This window comes from Neopsephotus bourkii, unplaced genomic scaffold (assembly GCF_033783945.1).
Source record: "Neopsephotus bourkii isolate Nb327-2 ecotype Australia unplaced genomic scaffold, CSIRO-AGI_Nbou_v1 NB_1779, whole genome shotgun sequence".
Taxonomy (NCBI): domain Eukaryota; kingdom Metazoa; phylum Chordata; class Aves; order Psittaciformes; family Psittacidae; genus Neopsephotus; species Neopsephotus bourkii.
Window position 1 is genome coordinate 30,011 of NW_026902253.1, and position 14,557 is coordinate 44,567.

Consider the following 14,557-nt stretch of genomic DNA (forward strand, 5'->3'; position numbering starts at 1 on the left):
TAATGATGCTCATGTGTTTTGACCAGGCAGAAAAACAGCACATTGCATTCAAGGGAGGGTCATGCTGGAGCTGGGTGCTGCTGGAGAGCCTGGGATCAGCCCATGGGTGTGTTGCTCACACACAGCGGGTGCTCTGTGCTGTGAGTGGTGCTGAGCTTTCTTCCAGCTCCTTAGCAAGGGCAGCCCTGGTCCGAAAGGGATGTCATGCATATGATGAGTAGGATGTTGCCTGATTACTGTCCATTGAGGTGGCCTGGCAGGGCAGCTTTCCATCAGTAAAAGCTCGATATTGTATTTAAGAGAGCTGTGGTTTATCTGCTAATCATTATTATTTAAACTTGAAAATAAATTTTATAGGAACTTCTTGTAAAAAGAAGAGAGAAAACCTCCAGGTCCCCTTGTCCTATGCTGAGCACTTTCTTGAACTAAGTCTTACTAAGTCTTGTTTCTTCAAGGGCACCAAAGATGCTGCGAGGGCTGGAGCAGCTCTGCTCTGGAGCCAGGCTGAGAGAGCTGGGCTGGGGCAGCCTGGAGAAGAGAAGGCTCCTGAAGGGGAGACCTGAGAGCAGCTCCAGTGCATAAAGGGGCTGCAGGAAAGCTGGAGAGGGGCTTGGGACAAGGGCCTGTAGGGACAGGCCAAGGGGAATGGCTTGAACCTGCCCGAGGGGAGACTGAGCTGAGCTCTTAGGCAGAAGCTCTTCCCTGTGAGGGTGCTGAGGCGCTGGCACAGGGTGCCCAGAGAAGCTGTGGCTGCCCCATCCCTGGCAGTGCTCAAGGCCAGGTTGGACACAGGGGCTTGGAGCAAGCTGCTCCAGCGGAAGGGGTCCCTGCCCGTGGCAGGGGTTGGAGCTGGAGGAGCTTTAAGGTCTCTTCCAATACAAACCAGGCTGGGGTTCTGTGATTGAAATGTCCATCTCCTTTCTCACCTGTAATGCTTACAACAGAAAATATTCTTGCAAGTAACACGTGTGGCTTATGCTTCACCTCCTGCTCTTGCACCCTTGCTGCCTGACGGACTGCTCCAGAAGCATCGCTGCATCTCGGTCTCAGTAATCCCTGTTTCATCTCTGTATCCCTCCACCATGTCTTGTACAGTGACGTTTTGACACCCCATCTCCAGCACACAGGCCGGTGACAGTCCAATGCTGCATTTGCATGGATATGATCGCTTAACTACTGCTTCTGACACTTTATAGTACTGTTTCACTGTTATTAAAGGGCCATTCTTTACTGCAGACCTGGTTACTGTAGAATAAATCAAGGTTTTATTGTGCCCAGTTAATAGAATGTATCAATGAGCCCTGAGTGGTTACAGTGGATATAAGCATAATTTTGCATATGGATATTCATCACATCCAGCAGTTGTTCAGCCATCCAAGCATGTACAAGAAAATTACCAGGTTTAAATTACTTTCTGAATTTGAAGTTTCTTGGCTGGGCAGCTTCCACCCATACATAAACACCCAGCTTGCTGCCTGCCTGCCTTCCAGCACGTGGAGTTCACCCCTAATGGCTTTAGAGGTTTCCTTTAGACAGTTTCATATTGCACAATCTGCGTTTTCTATTTCATTTATGCCTGTCCCCTGTAATTTTCCCTTTAAAAATAGTGGTTTGAGAATCTGTGGTGCACTCATCTGCCTGAGTTCTGAGAGGGGACAGGAGGGGAAAAGCAACTGAAACTGATGGTTTCTGAAGAAGGAAAACTACCAAATCAAGTTAAAGTAGATAAGATATAATCCAATTTCATTTGGCAAGTAAATCTTATTAGCATTTTCCATTACATTTTAATAAGGCAAATACTGATCTATAGGTGATAATATTGAACCCTACTTTGCGTCTGGATTAGCAGGACTTAAATACATTGCCTGAAACTCTCCATGTGGTGCTGTCGCTTTGCTGACTCCTGGTTTATTGGTGCCACACTTAAAACATGCTCAGGGCAGCTGTTGAATAGGAGACTCTGCAGAAGAGTTGAGGCTGTGCTAAGATGAAGAAGAATGGGATGTGTGCAGCAAGAAATGGGCATTTATTTTCATTTATATGAAGTTGTCAGCTACCCAAGTACATAGCAAATGTGTGCTTCGAAGTGGAGCTGTACTGCAGCAGGATTCCTGGGGTTTAGGTAATGTACGCTAAGGGTCTGGGTTTCTGTAATGGTATCTTGAGCAGCTCTGTTGGAGCTGGGTCCTGCAGACTTCACTGAACTAAGATCCGGTGGCTTTAGAGAGGGGGGAAAAGCCACTCAGTTGAAATTAAAAGACAATAATTTAATTTCAACTTGTATGAACCCCACCATGCTGCAAATTGAAGGCCAAGTTCAGCCGGGCTTACCAGGGAGGTGAAAATTACAGTTCCTGTGCTGCGGGTGCCCAGTTGGCACTGGCAGTGCTGGTGCGGTCTGGTCCTGCCGGGGATGTTGTCTTGGCTGGCTTGGGGTCTTCCTGGCAGCACGGGAGGGAGGGCAGGTCTTCACTGCCGAGCCAGGACACCCAGGAGGTTGCTCTGGCATGAGCTGCTTTGATGGAAATGATGTCTGGTGCAGCCTGGTCTCGATGTGCAGCAGCTCTCCCGCCTCTGATTGCCACAGTGTGCAGAAGAGGAGGCTCATCTGCCAGGCTTTGGAGACAGTAAATACAAACAGTGTAAGGATAACTCATACTACTGTAGCTGTTGAGTCACGTCAGCTTCCAACAGCTTCTTTGCACACGTGTGTTCCATTAAAGCTGGAAAATACTGAGAATGAGAGATGGAAGTGACCAGATTAGATGATAATCGGTAAAAACTATTAACAGGGAAAGCTGTGCCCCCTGAAGCAGTGTTGCAAGTAGATGTTTGCCCAGGCTGTCCATAACGTGTCTCTAGGGATTGCAGCTCCTTGGGCAACGTACATGGTCATAGTATCCAGTATCTGAAGGGGGCCTATAGGGATGCTGGGGATGGACTCTTCATTAGGGACTGTAGTGACAGGACAAGGGGTAATGGGTTAAAACTGAAACAGGGGAAGTCTAGATTGGATCTAAGGAGGAAATTCTTTCCTGTGAGGGTGGTGAGGCACTGAAATGGGTTGCCCAGGGGGGTTGTGAATGCTCCATCCCTGGCAGTGTTCAAGGCCAGGTTGGACAAGGCCTTGGGTAATATGGTTTAGAGCGAGGTGTCCCTGCCCATGGCACGGGGGTTGGAACTGGATGATCTTAAGGTGCTTTCCAACCCTGACTATTCTATGATTCTATAGTACTTCACTGAGCATCTGTCACAGTGACTAATGTGCAACCACATTGCAGAATTCCTTTGAGGAATAGGGAACAGATCAGTCTTGCCTTGAGATCTCTTTGGAGACATCAGACATGTGCTCTCCATGTTCACCTCCTTATGTCCACCAGCCCTAATTCAACTCATCTTTACTCTTGGGTCATGTTTTCTAGGGAATTGACTGAATGTTCCTTTCCCACAGCTGCCTTGGTGTAAAGGAAGGGCTTTCTCAAAGGAGGTATTTAAAGCTGAGCTAGGATGCCGGGTGAGGTGTTGGGTTGCTGTGGAAGGGTTCTTTTGATGCCTGTCTGTATATCTGCTGAGGGGACTTGCCTTCCCTGTGAGAGCAGGACCCTGCAGGTGGGCAGCCCGGTCACCTGCCTTGCCTCTTTGCCAGCTGGTGAATTCCAGGTGCTGAACTTGTTCTTGTTTGGTTTCATCCAGTTTTCTCTATAATTTACCAGGGCTGTTTCAGGGTTCTCTTCTCTGACAATGGTTTTAATGAAAACCTCACCAGCAGCAGGTGCAGGACTAGTGTCTGAGTGAGCAGCCAGGGCAGCAGACCCTGAGCAAAGCCCACAGGGAACACACACTCATGCAAAGGGAGCTTTAAGCCAAGCCCAGGTTGCTTGTGCATGGGAGGCATGGGGAAATGCTGCAGTTAAGCTGCAGTACCCACAGCTGGCCCCTGCTATGTGCAGGAGCTGCTGACCTGACACCATCTATTCTTAACAAACCTCTCGGTGATTGCTCATCTTGTTATCTTCAGCTGTTCTCACATCTTTGATTGCTTGAACAGCTTTTTTATGGGGCTTGGAGATAAATGGGCTGGCTTCTAATTCCCTGGCTCCTCTTGCACTCCCCTTTCCTGAAAGAGGCTTCTGAAGGCAGCATTAGGCACATGCCCTGCTCTTCCGGGAGCTCTTGAATGTAGCTTGAATATATTTTGGGAGTTTATTAGGCCAATTGGATTTGTATCAGTTTGGTTTATTCCAATACTTGCTGCATTATTCTTTCCTTGCATTAAATGTGAAATATAAACATCGTGGTCAGTGAATTGGTCAAATTGTCTGTTTGGAACAGTACTGCTTGTGTGCTTCCTGCTGTGGTGATGGTTTGATAAGGTATTTTATGCTGTGGGTTTGGTATGTTTGTTGTCTTTTAATGGAAGGAATGCCTGAGCTTCTTGTAGGAATGTGAAGTCCTGGCTTTGGCTTTGCTTGGACAGGTTAGGGTTTGTGCAGAGCAGCTGAACTCATTAGCATTTCTTAGAAGTCTGCCTTACTGTTGCTATGGTGCTTTGCATAATATTATGCATGATACTGTGATTTTACTTTGAAATCAGACATACTGTACAAGCCACTCTATCCTAATTATATCGGTAACATTAAACCCACTGGGGAAAAACATGAGAGGACTTCAGTGTTTGTTGGGGCTCCTCATACCTGGGCATGTTGCTGTGACATTATTCTCCCAGAAACCATCTTGCTGTAAACTGTTGCTAAGGGGAAACAATTCATTATCAAGTGGTTTTGGGGTTCAGCAAAGCAGATTTCCCTCAATCAAGGTGAATGGTCATTAACTAAAAAGAGAAGACCCAAATCTTTTCTGAAGATCTCGGTGGTCCTCCTCTACATCAGTATAAAATTATTTGGAGCAATATGTACTTTAAATTCCCATGTCTGATACGAGAGGAGGAATGGGGCTTCAGTTTAAGCATAAATAAATCACTCTGATTCTTTCAATTTTTAATAGCCACAGATGTGCAGCTTCATGGTTACATCCCTGATGAAATTTAGGACTCGGTGGGTTACGGTCAGCATTGGCTTTAGGAGACCAGGAGTCTTTTGGTTGGAGAAACATGAATGTATTTCTATCCATAAGTGCAACATCAGTTTTGTTTTTATTTCAAACAGCATGGACAGTGTATTGAACAGTTGTATGTGTCTGTGGGAGTCCTTTCTGCAGTGCTGTTTGATAGCCAGCCTGGGAAGGAGCAGCCTTCTTGTCTGTTGTACCAGAAGCTCACAATAGGTGCTGCATCTCGCAGCCTCAAAGACCTGAAACCTCATCACAAATGTGTCCTCTTGGTGAGGACTCTTCCATCCAACTACAAAGTTGTTTTTCTACTAAACCAGTTAAACCCAGTTCTCTGAAAGAGCAGAACTGCTGAGAAATCACTGTTTTTCTTTACAGTATCATTTGTATTGAGCAAATACAGTCATGTCAACCCTTGAAACAGGATTGCACCCACCTAAGTTGAAGTCATACGTTCATATTTGACCGTGGAACAGAAAGGCCTTATCTTGGTGTTGCAGTGGTTGATACCCTCTGTCTGGCTAAAATTCACACATTTAAAGCTGCATCATGTAGGTCGGTCTCTTTTAATCACAAAGTATTTCTCCATATTGTAATGATGGAGAGCAATTTGCAGCCACAATTTCCACCTCCTGATTCAGGAGGTAGATGTGCCTTGGAAAATTGAACTTTGCAATACCCTCCTAAGTACCAAAATCACACTCTGAAAAGGTAAAAGCACTCTGGAGTGTGGTTTCACTGGCTTGCATAGAACATGTTTTCCTAAATTCTCAGGTTACCATTCAGAAATGGGGGTTTCTGGCTTCAAAGCCACCCTGGAGACCCCTGGAAGTCTGAGTGCTGGTTCCTATTTGATTCTCTTAATGGATCAGTGGAGTTCATTGCACTGTGAGCTTTCCAGAATGAGATCTTGCTCTATCCAGGTGTGGGTGAGGGTCACACTTTTGCACCCATGGACCCACATGATGGGTCACTTTGCAAGAGTAAGAGGTGACCCTGGCCAGGCATAAGCTGTGTCCAAAGCATGACTCCAGACTGTGTCATTTCCCATGTGTTTTCAGGTCTCTTTGAGAAGAAACCTGCAAGGATTGGTCCCCTTTTCTTTTTCTGCCCTCCCATTACTTTTTTTTGCCCTACCTGCCACAGCCCTGGGGAGCGGTCAGTGCCCCCCTTCGCATCTTTCACCTGAAAACTGTTGCAAAAGATCAGTTACATTCTTAAAGGGGGCTGACAAGAAACCTGGAGAGGGGCTTGGGACAAGGGCCTGTAGGGACAGGCCAAGGGGAATGGCTTGAACCTGCCCGAGGGGAGACTGAGCTGAGCTCTTAGGCAGAAGCTCTTCCCTGTGAGGGTGCTGAGGCGCTCGCACAGGGTGCCCAGAGAAGCTGTGGCTGCCCCATCCCTGGCAGTGCTCAAGGCCAGGTTGGACACAGGGGCTTGGAGCAAGCTGCTCCAGTGGAAGGGGTCCCTGTCTGTGGCAGGGGATGGAGCTGGAGGAGCTTTAAGGTCCTTTGCAATTCAGACCACTGAAGGATTCAATGAAAGCTAGAGCTGTGCCAGCACTTTGGGTGGTGGGAATGGTGTTGCTCCATGATGCACTGTTGAGGAACCATGGAATGGCTTTTTGAAGGGAGCATTGGCAGTCTGCAGTGCAGGCAGGTCAGGTGTGGAGGTTCATGTCAGTGCATTAAAACCATCTCTTGACTTGTTTTTCCTGCTGTTGTTAAATATTAACCTAATTCTAAAGATCAGATTCTGTGTTGCACAGATGTTCTAGTTCAGTAGTTGTAACTTTTACATCTGAGCTACTATTTCAATTAAAAAGACATAGGGAGGCCTTCAGAGGAATGATGGAGAGGCTGCTGCTCCTGCAGCACGTAGTGCACAGCCGAGGGCAGAGAAATAACACTGTAATTAGTTTCTATATTGGTAGGTCAAATCTGTGAGAGTACAAAGCCACCCACTCCAGCTAAAGGAGATTAGATGCTAGCACAGCTAAGATGAAAACTTTGATCATCTTTTAAATCAATAATAGCAGAGCTTGTCTTTGGGTCCAGCTATCCAGGTTTGGAGCTGCAAGCAAAATATTGCAGGTGAGACCATTGCAAGTCAGAACAGGTTGGGTTTTCTTTGTGTAAGATTAAGATCTTTGAAGAATTTTCTGCTATTAAAATGGAGCTTTTGGTGTGCTCAATGCAGTTTTCTGCTTTTGGGGTGGAGTTATTTTTGGTCAACATTAGGACTTTAGGATTCAAGGTCAACACTTGTATTCTTATCTACTCAATTTGTAAGCGATTGTCATCACTGAGATCACTTGTGTGCATTATATCATGTCCAATCTCATAGCAACACTTAATGAAAAACAATTTCTACCATTTCAGTAAAAACTGGTCATATACCTAAAACCACCTCAGTTGCTGGGGTAGAGAAAGAATGTAGTTGGTTGGAAGAAAATCTCTGCCTTCCCACTGATAGGGAAAGAAGCCTCTTGTGAAAGCAGTGCTTGTCATTTTATGTCCTTTGGGTGTTTTTATTAACATTTCAGGAGAGAGATTAAAACAATATAGTTCAAGTTTGTGACTCGAGTGTAATTTGGCTCCTAAATTAACATTGATTTCTTGCTGTGGTGCAATAGTTGACTATTAGGTTCTGCAAACTGTGGCACAGTTACTGCTTATTTCTGAAAAGTACTGCTCATATTGAAGCGTGACAAAGTTGATTATAATGTTCCTTCATGTAGATGGCATTCTGCTGCCACAGCACATAATCAAGGGCTTTGGCAAGATGAAACGAGGGGCTTGTATTTGAAGAAGTTGGAGTATTAGTACTCGGGATATCTTGCCAACAGTTGAGGACACTTTTCATCTTCTTAAGGAAAAATCCCTGCTTCCCACTGCCAAGTGATTTTATTATTGTTATTTTCTATTATTACTATCATTATCTGGGGAGCTGGGAGCTGCACCCTGTGCTTGCCACTGGTGCAGTGCAGATGTGGGAGGGCAGCAGCCTGTGGAGTGAGCTCCTGCTTCTCTCCGTGAAGATTTCCATGAAGATCCAGATGCTAGGTTGAGCCATGGCATATGGGGCTGCAGGACAAGGATGCAGCTTGGCTCCTTCAGCGGAAGAGGAGATGATGCTCCAGTGTAATAGAAGCATTGCTGCTGCATGGCCCAGCTTTGGCAAGAGTTTAAACCACTAAAAAACACCTCAGGTTCTTCCTTCACTGTGTGAGGAGTGTCTCCAGCCCCAGTCTGTGAACCACATTAAGGAGGTAAAGGGCTACTACAACATGTGCAGACAAATCCCTTTTCAAGCACTGTTTTCTTGGGCAGCAGAGTGTCTGACCAAGCTATTAAAAGGTCGTTTCTGTTGTTCAGATCTGGACTTAGTTTTAGGGGCCAATGGGTGCTGATTATTTGTCACTTGTGGTTAATTCTGAGGACTGCCATGATTACCCATCTGAAAGGAATCTCTGTTCCCCATCGCGGGGGAAAAAGTCTTTTGAATAAAAAAAAATACTGATTTGCATATATTTACACTCTGCCAGTAGTTATAGATCCACATATGGTATAATTATGGTATAGCATAAATGCAGCTCATTGCTTATGCGTTTCTGGGCTGGGCTGTAACAAATGCCAGAGCATCCATGACACACACTCCTAATATTTGTGAAAGGTATTGACAATGATATGTTGTTGATGGCTGTTGCAAAGGCACAAGGTGAAGGCTTGAGGCTGTTGGTGGAAGTGTGAGGACCACATCATGACTGCATGGTTGAAAACATCAATCAAGCTTTTTCTCTTATAGCTTTGGGATGTTTTTTCTACTTCTGCTGTTATTTTAAAGTCAAAATAAGGCTGCAGTAAGATTTGGGCCACCTCGGTGCATTCACCTCTGCTGAAGCTGCCTTTCTTCCGGCTCTTTGTCCTGGCATCAGGAGGAGCAGCAGTGTGCTCCTCTCTGGGCTGGCTCCCTGCCTGGCTCCCTGTCGCCTTCAGAGGTGCTAAAACTTCACATCTGCAGGTGAGCTGTGGATCGAGGAGGAGCTTGAGTGGATGGGGAAGAGCCCTCCTGGGCAGTCAGTCCTGCCTGGAGGGAGTGCTTTTCCCCCCCTCTGAACCAGGGCTGGCTCTCCAGGCTCCAGGTGATCCCACTTTAAATACCACTAAAGTACAGTGCAGGGAAATTGAAGTCTTACAAGAAGATGACTCATCTCTAAAGAGCTTATTCATCTCAAGAAGTAATTTGAAGTATAAAGCAGGCTGTGTTAGACTCCAGACTGGAGCCAAAATTAATGGAGAGCTCTTCAGCTTCCAGTAGTGTTCACTTGCCCAGATTGCTCTTCAGCAAAAACAATTACTTAAGGTATTTCTCATAATGGTCAACACACTGGAAAGTAATATTTCTCCTAGTAATTGTAGTATTCCTTGTTGCTGTGGGTCCAAGAATGTCTTCCTTGTCCATTGCTAGCATGGTGCCTCTGAGGTGATAGTCTAAAGGGGGTTTGCATACAACTGGGGTCATGAAAAGACCAGTCTGAACAGTGTGTCAGTCGTGCAGAACTGTCCATCCCTTGGTTATTTCTCTTTATTCATTTCTCCCTGCAGCAGTCCCTTCTGCTTTGAAATGGTTCTGCAAAAGAAATCTGTTTATCATAGACCCTCAGTGTCAGGTTGGATGGGGCTTGGAGTGACCTGCTCTAATGGAAGGTGTACCTGCCTGTGGCAGGGGTTGGAACTGAATGAGCTTTAAAGCCCCTTCCAACACAAACCAATCTGGGATTCTATGAACCTGTGGGTGTATGGATATGTCTGAAACATCCCCTGTGGGCTCCCACCCTGGCTGCACTTGGCATTTCAACAAGACGTGCAGCCCCTGATAAGTCTGTAATGATACTGCTGCAACTCTGTCCCCAGTGGGATTGGAAATTGGGTATTAATAACTTCTGCAGTTTGGTTGTTGTTAGCAAGTGTGTGGTGCAGGCGCTAGATCTGAGCTAGGGGAGCTTTGAGAAGTGATAGTTCTGCTTTTATAGTTTAAAACAAAGCAATGCTGTTGACGCAAAAGAAAGGAAAAATTGCCAACATCATTCTCCAGGCATTACAATTCATAAAGCTGGTTCTCTTCATATTTGTTGCCTCCTGTCAAATAAAAACAAACTGGTTTGAGGCTGCTGTGACCTCTTTTAGACCTCACAGCTGTAGAGCAAAGCCAAGCTTTTGCGGTGAAAGCTCTGACGCCTTTAGGCACAGTGGAGCTTGATGCTGAGAGAGAGACCAGTAATGTTATGGACCATATTTCTTCAGGTGCTTTGATCCCTGTTGCACTCTCTGCACCCAGATCACTGTAGTCCCTTCTAGACTGAAGGAAGTGAGCTCTCAAAATCAGAAACAGTCATTTCAAAATTAACTGCTTGTATTTTGAACAACATTCTGTTTCCTAGCAAACGCGTCATCACTCAGGTGCTTGCTGCTCCTACCCCTGGAATTATTAAAGGCAAAAGAGAATCTCGGGAAGAACAAAAAGTTGGGAATTATTCTTCAATGCAGCAATTAAATATTGAAATGGGGATATCCCAGTATTCCAGACTTCTCATGTAAAGTCAGGACCACATCGAACTGTTGATGTATGATCTACAGTCTCTTCTAGAGAAATAGGTAGCATTCTTTGGATGTAACAAGCAGTTGTAACAAGAATATGAAATGATCATCGAGGCAAACTGCAAAGGCCTGGGCTTTCTGGTGTTGGTAAATGCACTTATTTTCTGGTGTATGTTGCCTAGATGAGCTCTTAGGCAGAAGCTCTTCCCTGTGAGGGTGCTGAGGCGCTGGCACAGGGTGCCCAGAGAAGCTGTGGCTGCCCCATCCCTGGCAGTGCTCAAGGCCAGGTTGGACACAGGGGCTTGGAGCAAGCTGCTCCAGTGGAAGGGGCCCCTGCCTGTGGCAGGGGTTGGAGCTGGAGGAGCTTTAAGGTCCCTTCCAACCCAAACCATTCTATGATTGTGATGATGATTTTCCCCAATACAATACCTGCTTCGCATCCTTTGGTGCTCCAAGTCTGCCAATCACATGCGTTTTAAGAGTGCATAGCATGCCCATGGCAAGGGGTTGGAACTATATGGTCTAGAGGTCCTTTCCAACCATAACCATTCTATGGCAAAGCAGGTGGCTGTGTTCACCCAAGGAAGCCTGTGCTGTTCTAGCCTGGGTAGCACCAATGATGGTTTTGCATGAGTGTTTTGAGCATGCTGCAGGAAACAGAAGCCAACTTTCCCTTTACCATGGAGCTGCTAGTCAAAAGCATTAACACTGATGGAGTGTGTAAGAGGAAGAGTAAAATGTGACTCAAAGTAGACATGTTCATTCTTGAACTGACATGGCTGTATCTCCTCTGGCAGATCCCCCTTTATGCTGGCAGGAGGGCTGGGAAACCCCTGTCAGAGCAGCACTGAGGTTTATTTCCATTGTTTTACTTCTTTACTTTGTTTTCAGTTACACAAACTCACCCTGAGAGTGTTTGAGAGCAGCCCATGTTTCTGTGGCTTTACTGCTTTCAGCTAAAACCCCACTTTGGACTCTACGTGCGTGCCTGTCACAGCTCACTTTAGATTGTTGTGTTTCTATCAACTTGTATCTGCCACAGATGACTGAGGAGGAACCAAGAAGCCCTTTATGCAAACTTCACTTCTTTTTAACATAGAGCAGTAGCTTCTAGACCTTTTCTGGCTCTTTCTCATTCTTCATGAGGTACATATGTATATCAGCTATAACACACTGTCAGCGAACAGTGGTTTTCAATCAAAAAGACTGTCAGTAAAGCTGATTCACTAACAAGAAAGCTGTCAAGCTGTGACAGCTGGTTATATGGAGGGTTATAGGGGGGTTATATAGGGAGCTATATTTGGGTTATATGGGGTTATATAGGGCATTATATGGGCTTATATGGGGGATATGGGGGGTTATATGGGGGGTTTAATAGGGATATGCAGGGTTATATAGGGGCTTGTATAGGAGGTTATATGGGGGGCTATTGGGGGGTTATATGAGGGGTTTTATAGGCGTTTATATGGGGGTGATATGTGGGGTTATATAGGGGCTTGTATAGGAGGTTATATGGGCAGTTATAGGAGGTTATATAGGCAGTTGTATATATGGGGTATTTATATATAGTTGTTATATGGGGTTATATTGGGGCTTATTGGGGAGGTTATATGGGGGTTGTATAGGTTATATGGGGGGTTTATAGGGGGTTATGGGGGGTTGTATAGGGGGTTATGGGGGGTTGTATAGGGGGTTATATGGAGTTATATAGGAGATTATGGGGGGCTATATGTGGGGTTATATAGGGGGCTATATGCGGTTATATAGGGGGTTATAGGGGGTTACATAGGGGGTTATATGGGGTTATATAGGGGTATATGGGGTTATATAGGGGGATATATGGGGTTATATAGGCGGTTTTATATGGGGTTATATAGGAGGTTATAGGTGGTTATATGGGGGCTATATGGGGTTGTATGGGGGTTATATGGGGGGTCAGGGAGAGTTTGGGGGTCACAGGGGTTTAGGAGGGTCACAAGGGTAACACAGGGGGGTCAAGGGGGGCAACAGAAGGGGCACGGGGGGGGTCACATGGGGGGACTGAGGGTCACAGGGAGGTCACGGGGGGGAGGGGCACAGGGAGGCCACATCCGGGGCTATTTGTGCCCTGCGGTTCCCCCTTTATCACCCAGGATGGGGGGGGGGGGCACGGAAGCGTGGGGGGGCCCCAAACCCCGATAAGGGCCGGGACCCCCCCGGGCAGACGCTGCCCCTCCCCCCCCTTGGTGCCACTCAGAGCCGCGTGATGCTCACGGGGGGGGAGGGGGCAGACACAGGGCCCAGCCCCATGGACCTGAGATGTGGGGCCCAGACCCACAGGGCTCCCCCCCCCCCTTTCCCATGGGGCTCCCTTCCCCCCCCACCACCCCCCCACCTTGGGCCAGGGAGATGTGGGGCTCAGACACCAGCGTTCTCCCCTGTGGAGCCCATAGGGTTCCATCCTGCCCCATGGCCCCAGGGATGTGGGGTGCAGACCCACGAGGTCCCCCATCCCCATGGGGTCCCCTATCCCCCCAAGCCATCCCCATGGGATCAGAGATGTGGGGCCCGGCTGCCTGCTTCCCTCCCCTTCAAACCAGGGGCTCCCTCCCCTTCCCCATGGGCCCCACAAGTGTGGGGCACTCACCAATGGTTTCCACAATGAGGAGCATGAGGCCGCCGACATGGAGGTCCCCGGTGACCCGGAGGGCGAGGGTGCGGGAGGCCGCTGTGGGGCCGGGGGGCTCTGTGGGGCCGGGCTGCCCCACAGCATCATCCTCGTCCATGTCCACGTCCACCTGCAGCTCGAAGGAGCCATCGATGGCCTCCCCGCTCGCTGTCTTCAGCCCCGCCATGGCCGGGCCTCCTGCCCCACTGAGCCCCACAGCGCCCCACAAAGCCCAGCTCCTCCTGCCCCACAGTGCCCTATAGAGCCCAAAGTCCTTCCACCCCACAGAGCCCTATAGAGCCTGGGTCCTCCCACGCCACAGAACCCTATAGAGCCCCACAAAGCCCAGGTCCTCCCACCCCACAGCGCCCTATAGAGCCCTGGGTCCCTCCGTCCCGCCCCACAGCGCCCCAACTTCCCCCCTGCCACCGCAGAGGAAGTGGAGCAGAGGGAGGAGCTGTGGGGCCGGATGTGGCGCTGGCAGATGTGGGGTGAGCCCCCCCCTCCCTGCCCCATAGCAGGTGCCCTATAAGCACCCCAGGGGGACCAGCCCCCATCTGCCACCCCTAAAGGGTTCAGGCCCCACAGAACCCTCCCTATGGGGCACTGGGGCCCCCCACATCCTCCTTCCTCACACCCCTGCTGCTCTCCATCAAAGGCTTGGGGCATCCCATAACCAACCCCGCCGGGCATCTGGGCCTCCCACATCTGCCCCATAGAGGATCCCAGCCCCATGGCCCCACCTCCATCACATAGGGGATCCCAGCCCCATGGCCCCACCTCCGCCCCATAGAGGATCCCAGCCCCATGGCTCCACCTCCGCCACCCCATAGAGGATCCCAGCCCCATGGCCCCACCTCCACCCCATAGAGGATCCCAGCCCCATGGCCCCCACGGCCCCCATGTCCGCCCCATAGAGGATCCCAGCCCCATGGCCCCCACCTCCGCCCCATAGAGGATCCCAGCCCCGTGGCCCCACCTCCACCCCATAGAGGATCCCAGCCCCATGGCCCCCACCTCCACCCCATAGAGGATCCCAGCCCCATGGCCCCACGTCCGCCCCATAGAGGATCCCAGCCCCATGGCCCCACCTCCACCCCATAGAGGATCCCAGCCCCATGGCCCCCACCTCCACCACCCCATATTGACCAGGCCTGGTCGCTGCTCCGCTCTTTATTGGGGGTCGCGGCGCCCCACAACCAACACAAGCGAAGGGGGGGGGGTTGGGGGGGGAGTGAGGGGC